Genomic DNA, 22,398 nt, shown 5'->3' with positions numbered 1-22,398 from the left:
CTCTCAGAGTTTGCATGTGGCTCTTTTCCCTCCCCACTTAATCTCATTTTAATTTCTATTTCCATGATGAAACTAAGCTGGCCATTTTTAAAATATGCTTGCTGATCATTATTTGTCTTTTATTGAGAAATGTCTGATTAAATTTACTATTTTTAATTGTAGTTTTATATTTATATTGTTATTATTTTCCATGATACCATTTTGCAGGTATGGCGACACCCCACTCAAACTCTCCATCTTCCTCCCCATATTGTTTCTAGGCATTATATATCCTTGAGTTAATGAGATATGCTGTCATCTATTTATTTATCTATATATCTATCTATCATCTATCTAGCTAGCTAGCTACCTATCTAACTAACTGCTAGAAAACACGGTTATAAACTGAGCTCAGGACCATGAATAAAAAGGCCATGGTACCCTGAAAGAGACAAGAGAAGTTGTGAGTTTTCTCTATCTCCCTAGCAGGTCAACCGCAAAGAGGATATGCAGACATAAGGAGCCCATCTGATGGATACCCCAGGTGCATGTCCCATGACAGACACGCCCTGTCTCCACTGGAGGCTGGCTGCCCTGTGCGGAGACTCCATCTCTTCCTAAATTTTTCCAGATGGATTTTGTAACTGTCATGCTAGTATGGAGTTTCTCAGGTTTACTAAGCCATTGAAACTTCTTTCGTGACATTCCAGTGCATTCTTTCTCAATTTCCTCTTTTGTTTTGCTAATAATTCTGTCCTCCTTCACTACTTCTCCTCTTCTGCAGTTAGGATTCTGTTCTTGTAATTTGTTGATTCTGCACTCCCCACCCCCCCAATTTCATCCACATCTATACCTCTAAGAAGTATTTGTACTCTTACTAATCTGAAATCCCTCTTCCGCCCTCTAGCCCCGAAATCTGTATGTTCAAAGTTCTTTTAAGGCATCTTCACAAATATCTTAAGTTTAGGTGACCCGAATCTATTATTGCCACTTTTAGCTCAAGGCCTAGTTCTTTGCCATTACGTAGTTCAAGTTGAAGAGTGAACAGCCAGTCAGGTTCCAATGAATGGAATGTGGAGTACATTTCCACTTATCCTAACTATTCAGATAGACACTAGTGCATCTCCGTATTACTGCCAGGGATGCCCTCCTAACATTTCGGTAATATCATCTGCCTCTTTCTCTCTTGACTTTCTGAGGCAAATATAATAAATTATAAGATGCTTATCATGAATTACGACCCTGTTTACCATTTGGCCCTATTTTCTTCCTTTCCTTCTCATGTCCTTTCCTCTTATCCTCAAGCTTGATTTATTATGTTTCATGCGTGTTCTACCTTCTTGGAAAAGATAGTTCACAGTCTGTACTAACAGTTTGGGAAGCTTTATCCACTAGCCAGGAAAAATATTCTCTTCTTCCACATTAGGTACTCCATACATCTCCATTATAATCTCCATCAGTATTTTTGCAGTGAATTACCTATGGAATCATATATTTGCACATGAGGTGGTAGTATTCTTCACAGACATGATTAAATATATACATTATGCCTATTATGTATGTATATATTATGTGCACACAATGAATAAACTGTCCACAAGATGTCTAGTTTTATTATTAAAGGGTAGCACCTGCTTATAGCTGAAGAAAATTATATCAATGATGAGATAAATGCAGCCTCTTCGTCCTCTGTGCCCTCATGTGCTATGTAGAGAGAATGCTTGTTATAACTCCTAGAAAGAACTCCGGATTGAGGAACAACAGGTTTAGCTCTGCCTTTAATCCGATACTACCTCAACATTTCTGCTTCCTCCTTGTAAAACAAGCAGGGTGAGGTTAGTACAGGAATTGCAATAAAGAGTAATGAAGAAGCATTCCAAGCCGATTCAAACATGAACATCAGAGAGAGAGGAAAATCAGCTAGTTCCTCTGAACACAGTGACGTATCGACCGATTTTTCATTTTTCATTTTCAGAGCATGTATACAAGGTAGAACATTAAAAATAGAGAGGTGTTGTGTTTTGTGATGAAACAGGGCAGATAGAGCTTCTTAACTTTTGTTTAGCCTGAAAATCTATGCTCAATACACATCCTGCCACTTCTCTAACTTTAGCACACTTGGGTTTGAAATGCAGGGAGTCTCAAGGTTTTTTGAGAGCACATTTCTACCAAAAACAGTGAGCTTGAGAATTTCCCATTTTATTTATGTATTGATTGAAGTAGTTAAGGACTACTTAACTAATTTTCAGTCTTCATGACAGAAGAGAGGATGGGGTGTGTGTGTGTGTGTGTGTGTGTGTGTGTGTGTGATGTACATGTAAGGGTTGTATGCTGCAAGAAAACTGTTAGGCTGAATCCTGACACCTAAAGTGTTTCCACATCTAAGAACATTTAAGAAGCAAAACCAGAAGCGGCACTGGGAAAGAAAGCATTTTTAGAAAATTGTAGAAGAAGTGGGGTCGCTGAGCTTCACAGATCGCTCCCAGCCTAGCTGGCTTCACTGTCCGGCTCCATTGGGTCAGGATCGTGTTTCTGGCCCCATGCCATTTTCTTGGTCCCATCAGCCTAAACTGATACGGACTACAGGGTTCAAACAACACCTCCAGGGCCAGCTGGGGATCCATCAGAAAGAGCCACGGGATATTAAGCTTGGCCTCAATGAATGCGCCCAGCCCATCCACGTATGTGATGTAATCTGCTGCAGGGTATGGCTCTGCCCAAACTTGAGGAAAGAAGAGAGCATGTTGGAATGGTGTCACTGTGGCAGAAGCAGCGTTAGCTTCTTACCTCTGGTTTCAGTGTCATTCAGTGACTCCAGTTATATCTCTTCCCCATTCCCTTGTCTCCACAACACTGAATGCATTCGTTGTTCTCTCGTTGAGTCTCTTCTGCTTCACCTTCTTCTAAGCTGGATGTGATGGTGTGCTCTTGTCCCTGGCTGGATGGACTGCAGTAGGATAACCTTCACGTGAAAGATGAAAAACTTAGTTTACTCTTTCAAAAATGATTATCAGGGAGCTGGAGAGGAAGTGGAGCAGCTGGGAGTTGAACAACACCCCTACTACATTGCTTATAATCTGTTGCAACGCTACTTTTTTGTATTAGTTCATTTAAATTTCATCTTAGTAATGTTTTCCATGCTATGCACTTTATTCCAATTTTATATAAATTGCTTCATGCCTTATTTGCAATTTGACCTCATTTGCATTAATGAAGCCTGAAAAAAAATGCTCATTTATTTAGGCAGTAAAGTTGATCTTTAGGTCTCTATTCCTCCTATTCATCTCCACTGGTGTCTAGTGGAAAAGGCATCAAGCTGCCCAAGAATTCTCCTGCAAGTTAGATGAAATAATATAGAATCCACAGTCTGTCATTTTCTCTTCTTTAAGCCCAAGCTAAAAACTGTCTTGGAGTTTACAGGCTTGAAATAGGCAGCAAAGTTCCTATAAGGCTCCTATTAATCCCAGTGTGATCTGGCAAATAGTTTGGTACATAACTTGAAAAGGAATTACTAGCGCATAAATAACACTCAATGTCTGATATCTGGCCACGTGCGTGACTTTGCACAAACCTCCTTTAAGATGGATCTGAAAACATGTTTGGAAGAGTCAGAAATGGGTAAGATTTTCATAGAAAATGCTAAGACGGGACCATTTCATTTTTCACTTATCTGTTTCACTATAGCAATTGCAAGATATTGCCCCATTTCCAGGTAGTTGGTGTGCTGACACCAATGCAGTTAACAGAGACAGCTTCGTGGAAAACTATAGTTATTTCTCAGCCTCAACAATATTGACATGTTTTCATTTATACTTTTATCCACAGACGAGAAATAAATGTGTGTACGTATAGTAACGATGTGATACTTTGATATATACATACAATTAGAATGGCTAAACAAAGCTAAGTAACATGCCATTACCTCAAATGTTTTTTATGGTAAGAGTACTTAGAGTATGCAATTCTTTTGGCTATCTTGATATGCTGTGCGTTATCATGGGCTGTTGTCATTATGCTGAGCAATAGATCTTCAGATTGTTGACTTTGATTCTTTTTGTAGGGGCACTGTGTTGTGCATTAAAAGATGCTTAACACGGGTCCGGCGGCGTGGCCTAGAGGCTAAAGTACTCGCCTTGAACGTGGCAGGATCCCACTGATCCGGCTGCTCCACTTCCATCCAGCTCCCTGCTTGTGGCCTGGGAAACACAGTCGAGGAAGGCCCAAAGCCTTGGGACTCTGCACCCGTGTGGGAGACCTGGAGGAGGTTCCTGGCTCCTGGCTTCATTTTGGCATAGCATCGGCTGTTGCGTTCACTTGAGGAGTGAATCATCGGATGGAAAATCTTCCTCTCTGTCTCTCCTCCTCTCTATATGTATATCTGACTTTCCAACAAATAAATAAATCTTTATAAAAAAAAATGCTTAACAATGTTGCCTCTTAGAGAATCTCTGTTTTATAGTTATACAGAATTGTGGTGACTGTTAACTTCTCTAATACTCTGATTATTGCAAGTTTTCCACATTGAGAGTCTGGCTAGTGACACTATCAGAGAATAGAATATAAACACAAAATTTTGGACTTGCTTCATCAGAAAGTAACAACTCACCATTTGAGCTTTTTTCCCATTTTCTCATGAATGTCAGCCATCATTTTATTTGGTACAGGAATCTGGAGAATCGATGAAGAAATATTGGAAAACATGAAGGGATGAGAAGTATACAATAAATCATGGAATCATTAATATTTATGAACTACATGCTTGAATGCTTTTCTATCTCAAGGAGTGACCTTGGTGCTTTCTTCAGGATAACAATTCACAGAAAGAAAGACTTGAGAACTTGATGGATTTTCTCTGGCAGTGACAAAACTAACCTTCAGTCAGATATGGATCGCGGCGACCACACAGTGAGTAGAGTCCTTTTTCTTTAAAATTAAATAGGGATTATCCCATATCTCTTAGCACATCACTTGCTTACAGTAGCTTTATAATTTCTTCTTATTTCCTCACTTGATCTAAGCTAAGAAGTAGCTCTTCTTACTTCTTGTATGTATCCTCTTATTAAAACTTTGCCCAGAAAAAAATCTAAATAAATGGTTCATCTCAAGCACATGGTGGTTAAAGAGGTAATGAAAAAAAATTAGATTTCAGTCAATTTATGGCCAGAGAAAATATTTTAAAAGAAAAGAAAGTTTTAATTTAAAAAAAAATTTCTTTTTTGATCTTTCATGGATTCTAATGTGTTATTTCAGAAAAGTATCAATAATACACTAAAAAAGTTTCAGTAAACAAGTGTAGATAGAATAATGAAATGAAATGGTTTTAACCAACTATTAGCCCTTCCTAGCTCTCCAGATAAATTGTAGCTCATGAGTTGAGATTAATGATCTCAAAACCACAGCAATTATTCTTGAAATACTATGAATGTGTATTTCAGTGTCTGTCTCCAGGTACTACCCACCCCGCCCCCATTCAATCATTTATTACTGTCATTATTTTTAACACCAGCTCCACTGAATGCAGAAATAAACTCCATGCTTGCCATTTTTTCTTTGTTTTCTTATTGTCTTATTTTATTTATGTATTTGTAATGACTATTGCTGTTGAAAGTATTTTCTTCATTGTCAATATTGTAAATTGCTATGGACGTTATGTTGGACAAATTTAACCTAGACTGGTTGAGATTTTGAAAGCCTTGAATAAAATGACACTTTTAATAATGAAGCTCAATATGATTGTACTAAATTAACATATGTGAAGCATTGTTTTACTGTATATATTCCTAATGTTTTTTTTAAAGGGATTTATTTATTTTTATTGCAAAGTCAGATATACAAAGAGGAGGAGAGACAGAGAGGAAGATATTCTATCCGATGGTTTGTTCCCCAAGTGGCTGCGATGGCTGAAATTGAGCCGATCCAAAGCCAGGGGCCTGGAGCTTTTCAAGGTCTCCTTTGTGGATGCAAGAATGGCTTGGAGCTGTTCTTGACTGCTTTCCCAGGCCACAAGCAGAGAGCTGGATGGGAAGCAGGGTCACCGGGGTTAGAACTGGCACCCATATGGGATCCTGGTGCATTCAAGGAGAGGACTTTAGCCTCTAGGCTACCATGCTGGATGCCCTGATATTCTTTATAGTTTACGTTAGCATACTTGTCACTTTGGGAGATCAGGAGTAATAGAGCGCAGAAAGCAATGGTGAAGAACATTGATAATAATAGATAAGAGCTGGGGGAGAGGATTGGAGTGGTTTGCCATTGTGATTTAAATAAAATCTCCAGCAAGTCACCAGCATTCTAGCATGGCATTGCAGATACCCCATTGACATCTGTTTCTTACTTACTACTTTTTCCTAACTTCCTTTCAAAAAGATTAAGGTCCCTATCATATCTTATGTGGCCCTCCATGCTCTGATGTTTCTTTCTGCTTGCTACATCTCTGCTGTATGTTGCCTTGCACCAACATTTTCTGATTGCTCACCTTCAAACCTTTTCCTCTTATTCCTCTACATATAATAAAGCACTTCCTCTCACTACAATACTTCCATCCTTCCCCCCTTTGCATCATTCTCTCAGACCGTATTTTAAGCTCCATGAGGACAAGGAACATATTTGTCCTATTCTTTTTATTTGTTTAGCACATTGTGGGTACTCATAAATACTCACTGAATAAAAGACAGAATGAGTCACTTACTTGTAAACACTTTAGCAGCCCAGCGAGCCTGCAGGTCAGCTGTGGGGATGGCAGCTCCAAGGGACTGGACAAGGCCAATTACTGCCAGGGTTGACTTCTCCAGGAGAGGGGGGAAGGTGCCTTTAAACAAGGTGACCTTGTTATTTGCACTTTTGATGATGGAGTCATCAAGGAAGGGGTAGGCATAGCCATAGCCTGTTGCAAAGATGACAGAATCGATGGCTTCAAACACAGTGCCATCCTCAAAGATGGCTGAGGTCTCTGTGAACTCCTTCACGTTGGGCTTGATGGACACAGTCCCACACAGAATGCGAGCTGGGAGCTCATCATTGAACACAGGCTCCTTCCTCAAGGGGCTGTGAAGAAATGAGAGAATGTTGTTGTGGTTAAATACCCCATTTCTGAGAAATACCTTTCACAGCCTATAGCATTTAAACCAAATTCAGTTTTTAAGGGAGTATATAGTAACTGGATAATAGAGACTTTCATATCCAGATGTGAAGATACAGTGCAGTATGCATCTCTACTTCCAAATCAAAGAAGGACTCCCAGTGAGACTTTGGGTATCTTTTGATATTAGGATGCTAAAATGTCTGCCATCGTCTGTATTAGTAATGTCAGGACACGCTTAAATAGCAGAGTGATGGATTTATGACTGCTTATGCAGGACTGTAGTATTGTAATGATATGGGGGAATAAGTTGGGTAGAGGGGTTAAGAGAAATCCCAGAATCTATGGAATTGTATCATAAAATTAAAAATAAAATAGAAGCGGAAAAATCCAAATTCATGCAAACACCACCATAAAACCCAATAAAGTGTCTTCTCTCTAGAAATTCCTTGTTCATTGTCTGTTAAACTCCTCAAGAAGATTTCTGCTTGACCTTCTCTTATTTTTTCTTAATACTCAGAGATTCTCTTACAGGTATTTATAAAATTTAGAGATTCACCAAAAAGATGAGTAGAAAATGCACTGTTCTTACAATGAAGTGTTTAAGATTAAGAAGCACTTAAAACAATATCTGGCACAAGTAAACAACATTGAAAGCTAATTGAAGATTTTGTGGAAAATTTGAATTTAAAGCATAAGTTTACTTGGGTGTGAAAAGGTTTGAAGTCCACGCAGATGAGGCACTTCCAAAGTTCACAGAAGTGTTTAGAATAGTGGTCAGAACCATGGCTCCCCTGGCTCTACCTCCAAGTACTGACATCCCATATGTCAGTGTCCGAACTGCACCACTTCTGATCCAGCCCCCTGCTTATGGCCTTGGAAAGCAGGGGAGGATGGCTGAAAGCCTTGAGACCCTAGACCTGTGCTGAAGGCTCAGAAGAGGCTCCAGGCTCTTGGCTTTGGATCAGCTCAGCAGCTCAGCTCTGGCCATTGCAGCCACTTTGGGAATGAACCAGCAGATGGAAAAGCTTTCTCTCTTTATCGCTCCTTCTCTCTGTAGATCTTTCTAATAAAAATACATACATACATACATGCATAAAATATGTAAAACAAAACGTGCATGAAGTTGAAATCTGGGAGCCAAAATGAAGTTATCTTTTAATTTCATTTGTCCTATATATTCAGTGAAGTGCCATTGTTTCTTTTTTTAAGCCTTTTGTTGTTGTTGTTGTTGTTGTTGTTGTTGCAAAGTCATATATACAGAGAGGAGCAGAGACAAAGAGGAAGATCATCCAGCCAATGATTCATTCCCCAAGTAGCCGCAATGGCTGGCACTGAGCTGATCAGGAGCCTCTTCCGGTCTCCCACGTGGCTACAGGGTTGCAAGGCTTTGGGCCGTCCTCAACTGTTTTCCCAGGCTATATGCAGGGGGCTGAATGAGAAGCAGGGCTGTTGGGATTAGAACTGGTACCCATATGGGCTCCTGGCATGTTCATAGTGAGGACTTTAGCTGCTAGGCTACCACACCGGCTCCAGTGGCATTGTTTTATAAGTGAGCCTTTATTATAATTTTAATGTCCTACATGGGAATATCAGATTGGTGGCGGTGGAAAGTTTTGATATTCTTTCATCAGTTGTGATCCCAGAATAAAGTATGAGAACTTTGATATGGCACTTTCATTGCCCAAATTCTTGGAACGGTATTTTGTTATGACAACATACTTTGTTTAACTGAAGTTTCCTTTTGAGATTCTGGGATTTCCTGTAAGTATATTACATGTAAACTTGTAAATCCTGGAATTTATCTCTATATGTCCACGCTGTTTTCCATCTCTGTAGCACTGTAATCTTTTTTACCTTAGAAGGTGGAGAAAAGTGGGCCAAAGACAAAGCTATTTTCTTCCCTGTCTGCTCCCCTCCCTAAAGAAGGGCAAGGTGGGAAAGGATGCTCAGTAGGGTCGGATAATCCAAACCCTTTCCTAGTTGGCGCTTAGGTTTACAAGAAGTGGCTGTTTGTCTAGTTTGCAAGTCCAAAATATTGCTAGCAGCCATTTTGCTAATTACATTTCTTATCAAGCTCAAACTTTGAAACATTTACTAACAGTATTAAAGATGGGTATGCTAATTTTTTGGCCTCTGGCATATTCAGCAACCTGGGAGACCGGATAGGGGAAACACTTTGGAATGAAAGTTTGGATGCTAAACATCGTTGTTCCGATTGACAATTCCTCCTTTCCAAAAACTTGTTTTTCTAAACATAATGGAAACTTTTGGCTAACATAAGCCAGCACATAAAATTTTTCAGTAAATGATTCCTTTTCTCATGAATTGATTTTTTTTCTACTGATAGATATACTGATTCTTCCCCCTAGAATCCTTTCCTCATCAATATGAACTGGGGCCTGTCTGTAAAAACAAAAAGTAGATAAATTTTACGAGATACATCCGTCCGTGACTTTCTACTGCTGTGTGTATTCCATCCTCCTGGTTGTCCTGAAAAACATCAAGACTTCAGGGGCAAAGCAAGCACACACTTTTGTTCTGAGATTTCCCGCTTGTTGAGTCACTATTTTTATTACACTGAAAAATTTTGAGATTAAAACTGACCAATATTTCTAAGGCTTTACGCAACTTTGTAAACTAAATGCACTATTTGTATAGTTTATAAAAAGTCTACAGAAATACCTAAGTGCATATGTAAGCTTGCAAAACATCACAGCAACAGTGAGAATCTGGTACGGCTTGTTGCTGTCTCGTAGTCACTCTTAAACATGGAGAAGACATCCCTTGAAAAAATTGAGTTTGTACATACCTCCAAATTCTTTGTTACTGTTGGTGACTATCCTACATTGAATCTGTGCCAGAATTCTGCATCATTCATTCTCATTTTGGATGTTTGCATTCTCCCTTTTCTACTAAATTCAATAATACTTTTAATTCTTACATGATATTTGGGTGTACCATGTCTCAAGCAGAGCCCTCAGTCAAAATCTCAATAAACTCAATGAAGTAATATCTAGACATGAGGAATTTCTCTTGAACTAGCACTCTTTTTTGAACATAAAATATTACTTTTGGTACCCATTTAAAGGCATCAGGCTGTAATTCTTTTGCTTAAATTATGTATTCATTTTCTTGGTATATAACCAGTCTGAGACAAATGAAGGAAGAATATTCCGGAGAAAGGAGGCAAAGCAGGTAATATACACCATATCCCAAGGGTAGCCATCATGCCAAACCTGACTCATAACCCAGGAGCCGCTCCTGGTACTGATGATGACCTGCTGGAGAAAAACAACACAGAATTCAATTTCAATATCACACATGACACACCTAACACAGGTGACATATGGCAATTTTGTGCACTTTCCTCGATACCCAGGTGGGGCTACTTGGAAAGAGTTAGATCTAGATCAACAGGCCATTATTGAACATAGAGAGGGGGCTGGAGCATAGTTGTTGAAAGAATTAGAATTATACCTCCTGTATTCAACTGTCAGATTTAGTCTTCCCATTCTCATTAATCCACGTGACAGCTCTGGTAGATTATCAATCCAATGAGCCCCAGGAGTTGTGAGTGAGAATGTTTGGTGGGCCAAGTGAAAATGTGGCTAACATTTTAGGTGTAATTAGGCTAAGAAGATTCCAAGGACTTAATTCTGTTTTCCGTGCCTAGCCTCCCTTTCTAAAGCCTCATACACACAGTTCAAAAAAAAAATATGTTGTTTCTTTAAGATGTATTAGTCACGTATGACTCAGCTCAGATCCTCTAGGAAGTCTTGCTCAATTCTATACCAGTTTAATTCTTCTCATGGAGTTGTTATTGTCACACCTAATTCCACTGGAGGATACATGACCTCTTTTTCTGATGGTTCCTGTACCTATCACCCCAACTCCACCCAATGACCACTCCTTAAAGGCAGAAACTAACCCAGCCATCTCTATAGTTATTGCTACTCTTGTATATTTCTGACACATAAGTAAAGCCAAATGTTTGTTGAGTGCCTACCCTTGAATGAGTAACCGATGGTAAAAAAAAAAAAAATCAGTTTTTATTTGCCAAACCTTTGGAATGAAAAGCAAAGTACTTTAGGTATGGTGGATTATAAGAAATGAAGACAAATAAATAAAGATAGAGCCTCAACTACAACCGTTCTACTCAGAGGTGATGGTGACATAAAATTTAAACAAGCAAAAAAAAAATTCTGTTTATTTACACATGCATACGCTCATATGCTTACTTTGGTTTTAACGAGATGAACCTTTTGAAATGGGCCTTATATTACCTTCCTTCACCTGAGCTTGGAATCCTCCTTGATTGAAAAGATACATCTAGCAGGTGGGGTTCTTGACAAACGCTAGCCTCAGTGTCTACGCTGTTGATTTAGTAGGACAGCCTACCTTAGCTTTATTTCTCCAAGCCTTTATTGCCACATACTTGTGTGGCTGTACGCCTGAGCTCCACAGCAATGTCAGATCCCCAGTTCCCCACCCAGGCCGATCACCAGGACCCTCTTCCCCTTGAAAGCCTCTGGGCCCTTATAATCTCTGCTGTGCAGGTGGCCGCCTTGGAACTGGTCGAAGCCTAGGTGAAATATGGGAAGTGATTTAAATTGACCTTTAGAAATTACGGGCTCATTTTCAATGGTTTTTAAATGCTTTCTATTACCAGACTTAATTTTTTTAAAAAATTCAAATGTTTACTTTCAGTGCCCTAAAAAAAATCGGAAAGTATTGGAGCTTGTATTTTGATAGTAATCACAGCTGATATTCACTGAGTACTAACTATGGAACAGATCTGTATTGATAGTTTAATAATGCGTGTTTAGTGTTCCTGAATGTAGGTGCTATTATCCCTGTTTTAAAAGATGAAATACAGGGGCCCGGCACGGTGGCGCAGTGGTTAAGGTCCTCGCCTTGCACGCCCAGGATCCCATATGGGCGCCGGTTCTATCCCGGCAGCCCCGCTTCCCTTCCAGCTCCCTGCCTGTGGCCCGGGAAAGCAGTCGAGGACGGCCCAAAGCTTTGGGACCCTGCACCCACGTGGGAGACCTGGAAGAGGCTCCTGGCTTCGGATCAGCATAGCATCGGCCGTTGTGCTCACTTGGGGAGTGAATCATCGGACGGAAGATCTTCCTCTCTCTCTCTACTCTCTGTATATCCGCCTTTCAATAAAACAATAATAAAAATAAATCTTTAAAAAAAATAAAAGATGAAATACAAAGCAGTGCTAAAGAGCCTATGGAATAAGGAGTTGAGCCCAGTACTTGGGATCCCCTTGTCCTAGTTACTGAACAGATATTTACAAGTTTAACCTTTTGTTCCTTCTGAACCTCCATGTCTCTTATGAGCATTGTGGAGTTAAGAACACTAATAAATTCGCATGGACTGGTTCCTGTTTCAAGAGAGGAAGGCCACACTGTGCTGTATTTATTCAAAATTTGCCAACTTTGGGTGGTAACACAGTGTGCTACTAGATACACACACACACACACACACACACACACACAGGCACAGCTCACTGAAATGTCAAAGGTTTATTTCAAGCTGTGCGTGAAGATGACACCAGAAACTTCAATTTCCCCTACAGATAACCTAAGGAGAACATGCCTTTATTTAAAATAGTTGGCAGCTAGAGTCTAGGTGGGTTTTTTTTCTTTTATGTAACTCCACCCAGAAGACCACATATTCTACCAGAATGTTTTTGTTGTTGTTACTATAAAATAAGAATTTCTGCTTGATTTCTACGTTATGGGTCTTTGATTATTTTAATATGGAGGTTTAAGAGGTTATTTGGTACTCCAATTAGCATATAATCGGCCTAATATTTTAGGAACGCTTTGCGACCTTACATATATTCACTATACACAATCTATGGGAAGACCTGCTTCAGCCTGTGACGTTTGTACGTCAGTCCCCAGGTTGTTATACATTTTCCGGACTTCGCAGGGAAGGAGCCCAGTGAGAGGTTAGGATCCACACGGTGTCCAGAGCAAATCATCACAGCAGCAAAATTAGTAGATTCCTGCTTTCCATCTTTTTCCGTAACAACAATCCATCGGCCCGTGACTAAGAAGCTGGGGCTTTTTTTTTTTTAATACTGGAAACTAGGGTCTTAAAGAAAACCAGAAAATTATCATTCTGTGTGTTATTCTCTGGGAAGTCTTGCAAAAGTTCATGGGACATGTGTATTGTTCATGAGAAAACTATGTATGGATTTAAAAAAAAAAAAGAAAACAACCGTTTTGCACTAAAATAAACGTCTTTTAATTCCGTTTTCTTCATGAAGTTTTTGAAGTCCTGTTTTTCCTCTCTTTCTTTTGGAATCTCCGTGGAAGCCACAATTCTAATGCACTCTCCTAGTCACTGAGAAATAGATAAACCTTTTGAAAGGACTGCGTTGGTGCTTGCATCTTGTGCTCAAAGCTGTTTTTGTTACTTTAGGGATTTATTGACATAGTTCATGCTATAATTAAATTTCATGAGATTTAGCTACAGTTTACTCGCTTCCTTTTATAATCTGATATTCCCAGAGACTCTCCTAAAACAAAAACAAAACTGATTGTTTCCTCAATATTTATTCGCCCTTCTTCCTGGCTAACAAAACTGATTTTGTTTGGGATCGCAGTGTACTTAGCAAAGAGAGATTTTCCCAGGCTGCTGTGCAGTCGGAGTGAGACAGGAGGTGTAAGCAAATGTTGTTGGACAGGTTTTCCAAGAAACTCTGGGGAAGGAGGCTGATCCCTCTGGGAGAATATCCGTGCATCCTTTATGTCCTTCTTTTTACCTGGGTGCAGGGGATGTGCTGCGAAGCTCCAGCGGCTGTTTTAACCACAGGTTAATTTGATGATGCAGAGTTCAGGCTGACAAGAGTGAAGCTGAGGCTGTGATGGCTATGGTGCCGACACATCAGCGCTGCAGAATTTCCCATGGTAGAAGAACTCTTTATTTTTAACATAAAAACCACATGCCGGTTTACTGCTGAACATGGCCAGAGCCAATCACCGTAAACCTACATCCCTCCTCAGCAGTTTGCTCTGCTCACTTTTCTCAAAGTTGAGCAAGGCATTTTTTCCATCTCTCTGTGTGTACCTAAACTATTCCTGTATCTAAAATGCTTAGCAAAAATAACCAAGACTTTACCTCCTCTAGAACGATGATTTCCACCGAGATGTTGGTTTCCATGGTGTCATTTTGTTTATACACTATAGACACCTGCTTAAGAATTTCTTCCTTATTTACATCATTACTTGAATATTACATTGTCACCATTCTTCACATATTTCTTTTGATCTTCAAGTAGAGTATGAGCCTCTTGAAGCCTTTGTTTCGGATTTTATTTTATTACTTGTTTATTTTTTATTAGGAAGACAGATTTGCAGAAAAACAGAGACAAATAGATCTACCCGCTGGTTTACTCCCCAAGCAGCTGCAGAGGCCAGAGCTGAGCCTATCAGAAACCAGGAACCTGGACCACCCCCAACACACAATCCCTCCCCTCTCCCTGCCTGCTGCCAGATCTCCTAGTGGTGCAGGGTCTCAAGGCTTTGGGCTATCCTCTATTGCTTTCCCAGGCCACAAGCAGGGAGCTGGATGGGAAGTGGGGCAGCCAGAACATGAACTGGTGTCCATATGAGATCCAGGTGTGCAAGGTAAGAATTTAGTCACGGAGCCCAAAAGGCCAGATCCTGAACTTTATTTTTGAACATATACCACACAATACAACACAAGCTCACAGGCTGTGACATTCATGTATGTTTATGTTGCTACTATAAATCAAGGCTATTGATGCCTTTTAGAATGCAATCAATAAAGTGAGCAGAAGGAATTAATAAATGAGTGGTTTCCATTGACAGTGAGGCTGGGGGCACTGTGGCAGCTGAGTTGAGCCACTGTTTGGAAGCTTGCATCCCACATGTGAAGGATGGTTCAAGTCTTACTTTGCTCGTAAGTTTCCTGGTAATGCATGTTGGTGGCTCCAATGTTTGCATCCGTTCAACCCACGTGGAGGACCTGGATGGACCGCCAGGTTTCCTGCTTTGACTTGGCCTGCCTGTGGTTATTACAGAAACCTGTGGAGTGGACACAGCTGGGAGAGCTCCGTCTCCATTGTTCTCTGTCATTCTGCACTTAAGCAGAGGGAAATCAATATTCACAAAATGATAATTAAAATCTTTGAAATAATTCCAGGGAATATGACTATGTAATCTAATATCAATGCATAATTTTCTGGTTGTTTCCCATGTTATGTGTGGCCTTCACTTAATAGTTAATTAAAGTTCAGGATCCCCTTCAATTGTAAATCATATTGTCTCTCACAGAAATAATGCCTGTGTATCAGAAATCTAAGGGCTCTTTCAAGGGAAATCTACCTGACTAGACAGGTGGATGATGAAGGCAATTCATTCATACACTTCTTACATTGCCACTTTCTTCATAATGGCAAGATTTCAAACAATTACCACAATCCTGAACCACAACTGCCTGGCATAGGGCACACAGAAGTATAAAGATGGATTGCTGAATTTGGAATTACTTTCAATATAACAGATTATAAGGGTAATCACAACATTTATTACATCGTAAAAGTTCTCAGGAGACAGTAGGAAATGAGCCTAAGGGTGAAAAAAATCATGGCAGAAATGTTTTGTCATCTGAGGCCGTATTTCATTGGTCAAGGGTTCACGCCTTAGGCTCTGATCCATACGAGAGAACTGGATGGCTTTAGCTGTGCCCTCCTCCACACCCATAGTAACATACACAGAACGAGTTATAAGGCTCCTACCTCAAACTATATGTATCTGAAAAGATGCTTCTTTTGAGCAAATGACTATATACGCCTGGAGCTTGCTGTGGTACATGTAGTTTGGGTCATCCTTGGGATATGAGAAATCTGAAAAACACATCATTTCTTTGGAGGAGTTTGTGAGCACAGACTGGTAGATGCTGGCTCTGCCTTCCTCTGTGATCCGAGGAATAGCAACACTTAAAATGAAAGCCAGCAATGGCGTTCCTTTCAGCAAATATTGAATGCTTGGTTGCATAAAACCCTTTCAATTTAATTTTTTTTCATCAAAAGTTATTTGTGAGGTACAGAATGGAAAGCTTTTGGCACAGCATCTGGGCGAGTTCAGCTTCCTCTACATTCAAGTTCTTACTACATGCCTTTCTCTTTTTTCCTTCAAAGTTTTTTTTTTTTTTAAATATATAGTCAGATTCATAGAGAGGAGAGACAGAGAGGAAGATCTTAGTCTGATGATTCACTGCCCAAGTGGCCATAATGGCCAGAGCTGAGCCGATCCGAAACCAGGAGCCAGGAGCTTCTTCTGGGTCTCCCATGCGGGTGCAGGGTCCCAAAGCTTTGGGCCGTTCTTGACTGCTCCCCTCAGGCCACAAGCAGGGAGCTGGAGGGGAAGCAGGACGGCCAAGATTAAAACCTGCATCCACGTGCAATCCTGGTGTGTGCAAGGTGAGGACTTTAGCCACTAGGCTACCACACCGGGCCCACTACATGTACTTCTGAGAGCTGCAAAGGATTTAGAGTCACTTCAGAGTCTTTTTTTTTCCCCCATCATTTGTTCTGATTTTACCCTCATGTCAAAATGCACACACATACTGAAATGATCGAAAGGAGGCTGAGACTTTTAGAATATTTGGATGATATTTGGAATCCTGTAATGTCCTCACTGGAAAAACAGGCCCATATTTTTCTCTTATTTTGACTTCATCACAATCACCCGCAAGACGCCATAGACCATAGATTCTTGGATCTCACTTGTGGAGTTTATCATCCTGCAGGGCTGAAGTTCAGCCTAAACATTTGCACTTGCAAGAAGACCACCCTGGTGAGATCGGCACTGCTGGTCCAGGAACCACACTTGGGGGAAAGCACTGCTCTGTTGTTGAGCAGCACGGTTCTGTTCCCAAAGGAAAGTCTTTCCCCACCAGTTAATAATCTTCATTCCCACCAAAGAAACACAGGAAACCAGAGGCAATCACGCCTGTGTTAGATCTTGGCACTTTGTTTCCAAGTCAGCGTGTGTTGAAAAGTGGCTTCTTTTAGAGCAATCATCAAAGGCTAAATCAGAAATAAACATTTCCTGGCAGAGAGGCGAGGACAGACTCAAAAGGGACGCAGTGTCCTGCCGTGAAACCCATTTGAAAGCTGCCACTTGCTGGCCCCTAAGTCCTGGGAGGATTCTTGTGCGATGGAGGAACGGAATAGGTTGCCACGGGTCTGCTGGGTTCAAGATGTCTGTCTTTTTCCCACCCAGATGGTCTCCGAAGGAAGGAAGGAGTGAGAGCATGGGTTAGAGATGGAACGGACATCACAGGGGTGAGGGTTAGGAGGCTGCCTGAACACTCAGCGCTTCTTCTCCGTTTGCAAACAGTCATGGCCCTCTCTTTGAGATCGCTGTATTTCTCTGACATATACAAACGTAGAGATTTATTTGTTTTAAACTTCCCTTGACATGTTTGTGAAGTTCAGGGAGAGGGTGAAGGCCCGTGCTGGCACATGGATTTCTGCTGTTAATCCACAGCCAGGGGCTGCTAGGCATAGCGCTGGAAAGGAGAGGTGGGCAGGAGAAGTCTCAGCTGCTCCTGGAGAAGGAGCTGAGCCAGGGGTTGGATTACAAAACGCTGAGACTCTTGCTGTGGGAAGCGGAGGTGATAAGGCCATGGGTCGTGTTTTGACTTTTTTTTTGCCCGTGGGCCCCAGCCAATCAAAACACGAGGAGGAGAGAGTGGAATTTCCCCTGCAAGTTAGTTCTCCAGATAAAGTGGGAAGAAAGGATTATGTAACAACAGGTAATTGGTGCTGAGAGCATGCGTCTTTATTGTTTCAATATGTGGAGCGGCTGGAGCGGTGAAAGAGGAAGTCAAGTTCAGACTTTGCCTCTGGCTGAGGGCTTGTCCAAGAGCAGAGATCCAGGCAGCTGTGGACAGTTACATCTGCCTTGGATCCTAAGTGCTGATCTCCCATGGTCCCCACGAGTACATAAGTGACTTGAGGCAAGCTCACTGGCTGATTCAAAAATGCTGTGCATGCATTTTCACATTTGAACTTTCATACTGCAACTCCGAGAAGATCAATGGAAAAGAAGAAACCCCAGAGGGGAGCCTACACATGTACAGCCAACTCATTCTTGCTGTTGGGACAATTGGATAGCAGCTGCAGAGGGCAAGAGGCCAGATTCCCACCTGTCACCTTATACAAAAATCAGCTCTAAACAGATCAAGGGCACGAATCCACACCCCACAACCACCAAACTATTAGAAGAAAACATGCACAGCACTCTATAAGACATAGGAAGTGGAAAAACTTTAGAAAAGTCACCAAAAGCACAGGCAACCATGGCCAACATTAAGAAATGGGATTGCATCAAGCTAAGAAGCTTCTATACGGCAAAAGGAATGATCAACAAAGTGAAGAAGCAAGCAACAGAATGGAGGAGCATCTTTGCACACGGCACAACTGATATCGGACTAACACCGGGTTTGACAAAGAGCTTCAGAAACTTAACGACAGTGAAACAAACAAACCTGTGAAGAAATGGGTGAAGGGAATGAACAGACATTTTTTCAAAACAACAAATTCAGACGGCTGATAGACATAGGAAAAAATGTTCAGGCTCGTTAGCTATCACGGAAATACATTTGCCTCACCATGCTGACCTTGAAATGCGCATTGAAGATCCAGCTTAAAAAAATCGCCTCCTTCGGGCCCGGCGCGGTGGCACAGTGGTTAAGGTCCTCACCTTGCACGCCCAGGATCCCATATGGGTGCCAGTTCTAATCCCGGCAGCCTCGCTTCCCTTCCAGCTCCCTGCCTGTGGCCTGGGAAAGCAGTCGAGGATGGCCCAAAGCTTTGGGACCCTGCACCCGCGTGGGAGACCCGGAAGAGGCTCCTGGCTTCGGATCAGCATAGCATCGGCCGTTGCGCTCACTTGGGGAGTGAATCATCAGACGGAAGATCTTCCTCTCTGTCTCTCCTCTCTGTATATCCGCCTTTCAATAAAAACAAAGAAAAAATCTTTAAAAAAAAAATTGCCTCCTTCATCTTGCTCGTTAACCTACCTAACCATCTCTACTTCCGCCAAGATTCCTTGGTCTTTTCTGCCCGGATTGTGTATTCGTGTATAATCCAGTTAATGTTTTCTCTTTGTGTTTAAAATGCAGTCTGCAGGGTTCTGTCCAGCATAGTACCATACACATCATGTACTTATTGGATGGATACATTAATGAATGAGTAGGGGAAAAATTCCAGATAGTCATCGTTCCATCCATCCCTTTTGCAATTAAAACCTCATCAGATTATTTCTTCTTGAGCAATTTCCTATTAAAGCAGCAAGGAGGTGTTTTGAAGACAAGGAGACCTTGTGCAGGAATGTATGGAATGAAAACCACATTCAGCCCAGTAGTGCTTATGTCCCACTGAGTTTTTATCTCTCTGAAAAAAGCACATGGTGAACATTTTAGACTTACCAGGTTTCCGTCTTCCAGAACACCTTCTATGTAACGGAGACTCGGAAGATGAAAGTTTGAATAACACATTTCCCAAAGGTTCCACTCAGATCATATTTTCTTAGAAAAGGAGGAACTTCCCTTTTCTTGGAAAAGGAGGAACTGAGGTGTTCAAATACTTGATTTGAATTTTTCCAAGTTAGCCGAATACCTTAGGATGGGAGCTAACATTTCAAGCATTTGTATGTGTTCCCATCCCCCGGTGGGCCTCTTAGCAGAATGTTTGCTTATGCACAAGTCTTTCTAGAGAAGCAGTTCTCCTTGTGAATAAGCCAGAGTCTGACTTTGCATCGCATTGACTTGTCACTAGGCTGTTAAATACACTGTGTGATCCGGCAACACTGGTTCACTCCTGGGTCCCTCTCTGGGTCGCTCACAGACTGCTGGTTTCTGCTCTCTGGTATGGGCCCATTGCCTGAGATTAGGTAAGTCTGCGGGGTGCCACTTACAGAGAAAATAGGAATGGTACTCTCTGCAATTGTGTCACGCCCTGGTCCTCTGCATTCTTTGAGAACATCCTTGAGGACTCTGCTGAGAGTCATTCCAGTAGGAGGTTTCCTGGGACCTAAGACCTCAGTAGTATTCCACCTCTCACAGCTCCATGCACTAAATTCACAGTCACCAAGGGCCATCTTGTTGCCATCTCTTACCTGAAACATTTAGGCTCAGATTTATTTTGCAATTTAGAATTGTCTCTGTTTTTTTTTTTTTTCTTGATTTTGCATGACAAAATAGGAGGCCACAATCTGTAGTGCAGAGAGGGAAGTGTATGGTACTAAAATGTCCACCAAATCATTTGGTCTGACCCAACCAAGGCCATAATGAGTGCCACTCATTATTCAATAAGTTGACAGCAGACTGAATGTGAAATTTATTATCTTGTGTGGCCACAAATGATGCTGTAAATATTCAAATGGTCTTTTGCAAGAAATGTTTCTCACTCCTACACTGCAATAAAGTTTCTGAACTATAATACAAAAACTTAGCCACATGTGGATCCAACTTATGCTTCTCATCTTTATGATATCAGTGCAGGTCTCGCAATAACATGTGTGTTTGCTGATTTACTTTTCAAGAATTGTGAATGCTTATGTTACGGCTTACTTCATCAAATGGGGTGGAGCTATCTTATGAGAAATAATTATGCAATATGTTTGTCATGCTAGTACCTAGCACACACTCTGACAGAATATGTGTGCAAGTGGTATTTAAATGTTACCAATAATATGGTGCAAACTGCACACATTTCCTTGTAAACAAAGGAAATAATTCAAAAAAACCCAAAAACAAAAAAACTCCATTTCTAAATGGGAAAGAAAAGATTTCATGTAACACTTTTAAAATTACCAAAAAAAAAATATGAAGATTTCTTTTAAAGAAGGCTTTTGTGATGAATGTGTTTGTAATGAATATGAAGTGTTTTACGCTGGCCTTGAACCTCTGTTGGAGGAGCTGCTGGCGCAGGGTGGGCAGGATGCCCAGAGAGGACAGACAATCGCCACAAGATCAATGATGCGATTATAATCATTGTCAAACTTTGTCTGCAGCACCTTCCTCCTATTACCATGACTGGGACCCTCAAGGTGCAAAGGCTAGAAATTTCCCAAGTCTGTATTTTGAAACTGAAAGATTGTATTTACATGAATATTTCCTGCTTCTGTTATTGATAGAACCATAAGCCAACTGACAAAGACATCTAATTTCCCCTCTGGATAAGGCGCTGATAAACAATTTAATAGCTAAACACACAATGATTTACATTTTATGCCTACCCAGAAGACATGCATTAATAATGGAATTGTAGCTTGTTAATCCTGAAAGGCACATTAGAGGTAAGTAAAATATTAACCTTTACATTTGACGAATGGGGATTGGAGTTTGAGAACAAAAAAAAAAAAATAAAAATAAAACAAAGCAGCTTGCCTAAAATCTATCTGCTTAGCAAGCCAAACGTCTGAGTGTCTAATTAAACCCTTGTGATCTAAGGACCTCAGTCTAGGTTTGTTTACCAAAAAAGACAGAATTCTAGCTCCACAGTGCAGGTGATAATGCTAGATGGGCTGAAGCGATCCCATTTTAATCCAAGCCCACCTGGTGTAAGGTTGCTTTGAGTGGTCAGACATGAGTATCACAGGGGAGGCAAAAATTTTAACTTTCAGAGTTGGAGCTTTCTTCCGACCTGCTTCCAGAGCTGGAGTTAGAACTAATCAGATCTGAGTTACTTCAGATCCCATCCCTCCCTCCACTGATGCCCAGGGATGTGTCCCTCACCGAGAACTTCCACAGGCCTCCAACATCATCACTTCTTTCACAACAGGTGGGCTGTAGCCCCTGCTCCAGACAGCACCGTATGGCAGCCAAGCCACCGACAGCAGCGCCGACGATGGCAACTCGCTTCCCCATAGTCCCCAGTTGGGAAATCTGGAGAAAGCTTCTTTAAGAATGTCCTGTAATGGGCCTGGTGTGGTGGCGCAATGGTTAAGGTCCTCACCTTGCATGCCCGGGATCCCATATGTGCGCCGGTTCTATCCCCGGCAGTCCCACTTCCCTTCCAGCTCCCTGCCTGTGGCCCGGGAGAGGACAGACCAAGGCTTTGGGACCCTGCACCCGTGTGGGAGACCGGAAGAGGAGGCTCCTGGCTTCGGATGGGCATAGCATCGGCTGTTGCACTGGGAGAGTGAATCATCGGATGGAAGATCTTCCTCTCTGTCTCTCCTCCTCTCTGTATATCCGCCTTTCCAATAAAAAAATAATAAAAATAAATCTTAACAAAAAAAAGAACGTCCTGTAATGCTTAAGGTTTCCAATAGAAATTA

The 22,398-nt window shown here is 41.2% G+C and overlaps 1 pseudogene; it reads right to left on the bottom strand.

Moving 5' to 3' along the window:
- Positions 1 to 2,360: 2,360 nt before the first annotated feature.
- LOC121160752 lies at positions 2,361 to 21,985 on the bottom strand (annotated as a pseudogene).
- Between the last annotated feature and the right edge of the window lie 413 nt (positions 21,986 to 22,398).

This window comes from Ochotona curzoniae, unplaced genomic scaffold, assembly GCF_017591425.1.
Source record: "Ochotona curzoniae isolate NIBS_2020 unplaced genomic scaffold, NIBS_Ocur_1.0 contig_4558, whole genome shotgun sequence".
Lineage (NCBI taxonomy): Eukaryota > Metazoa > Chordata > Mammalia > Lagomorpha > Ochotonidae > Ochotona > Ochotona curzoniae.
The sequence above is the reverse complement of the archived record's forward strand: the minus strand, read 5'-3'. Positions and strand labels throughout refer to the sequence as shown.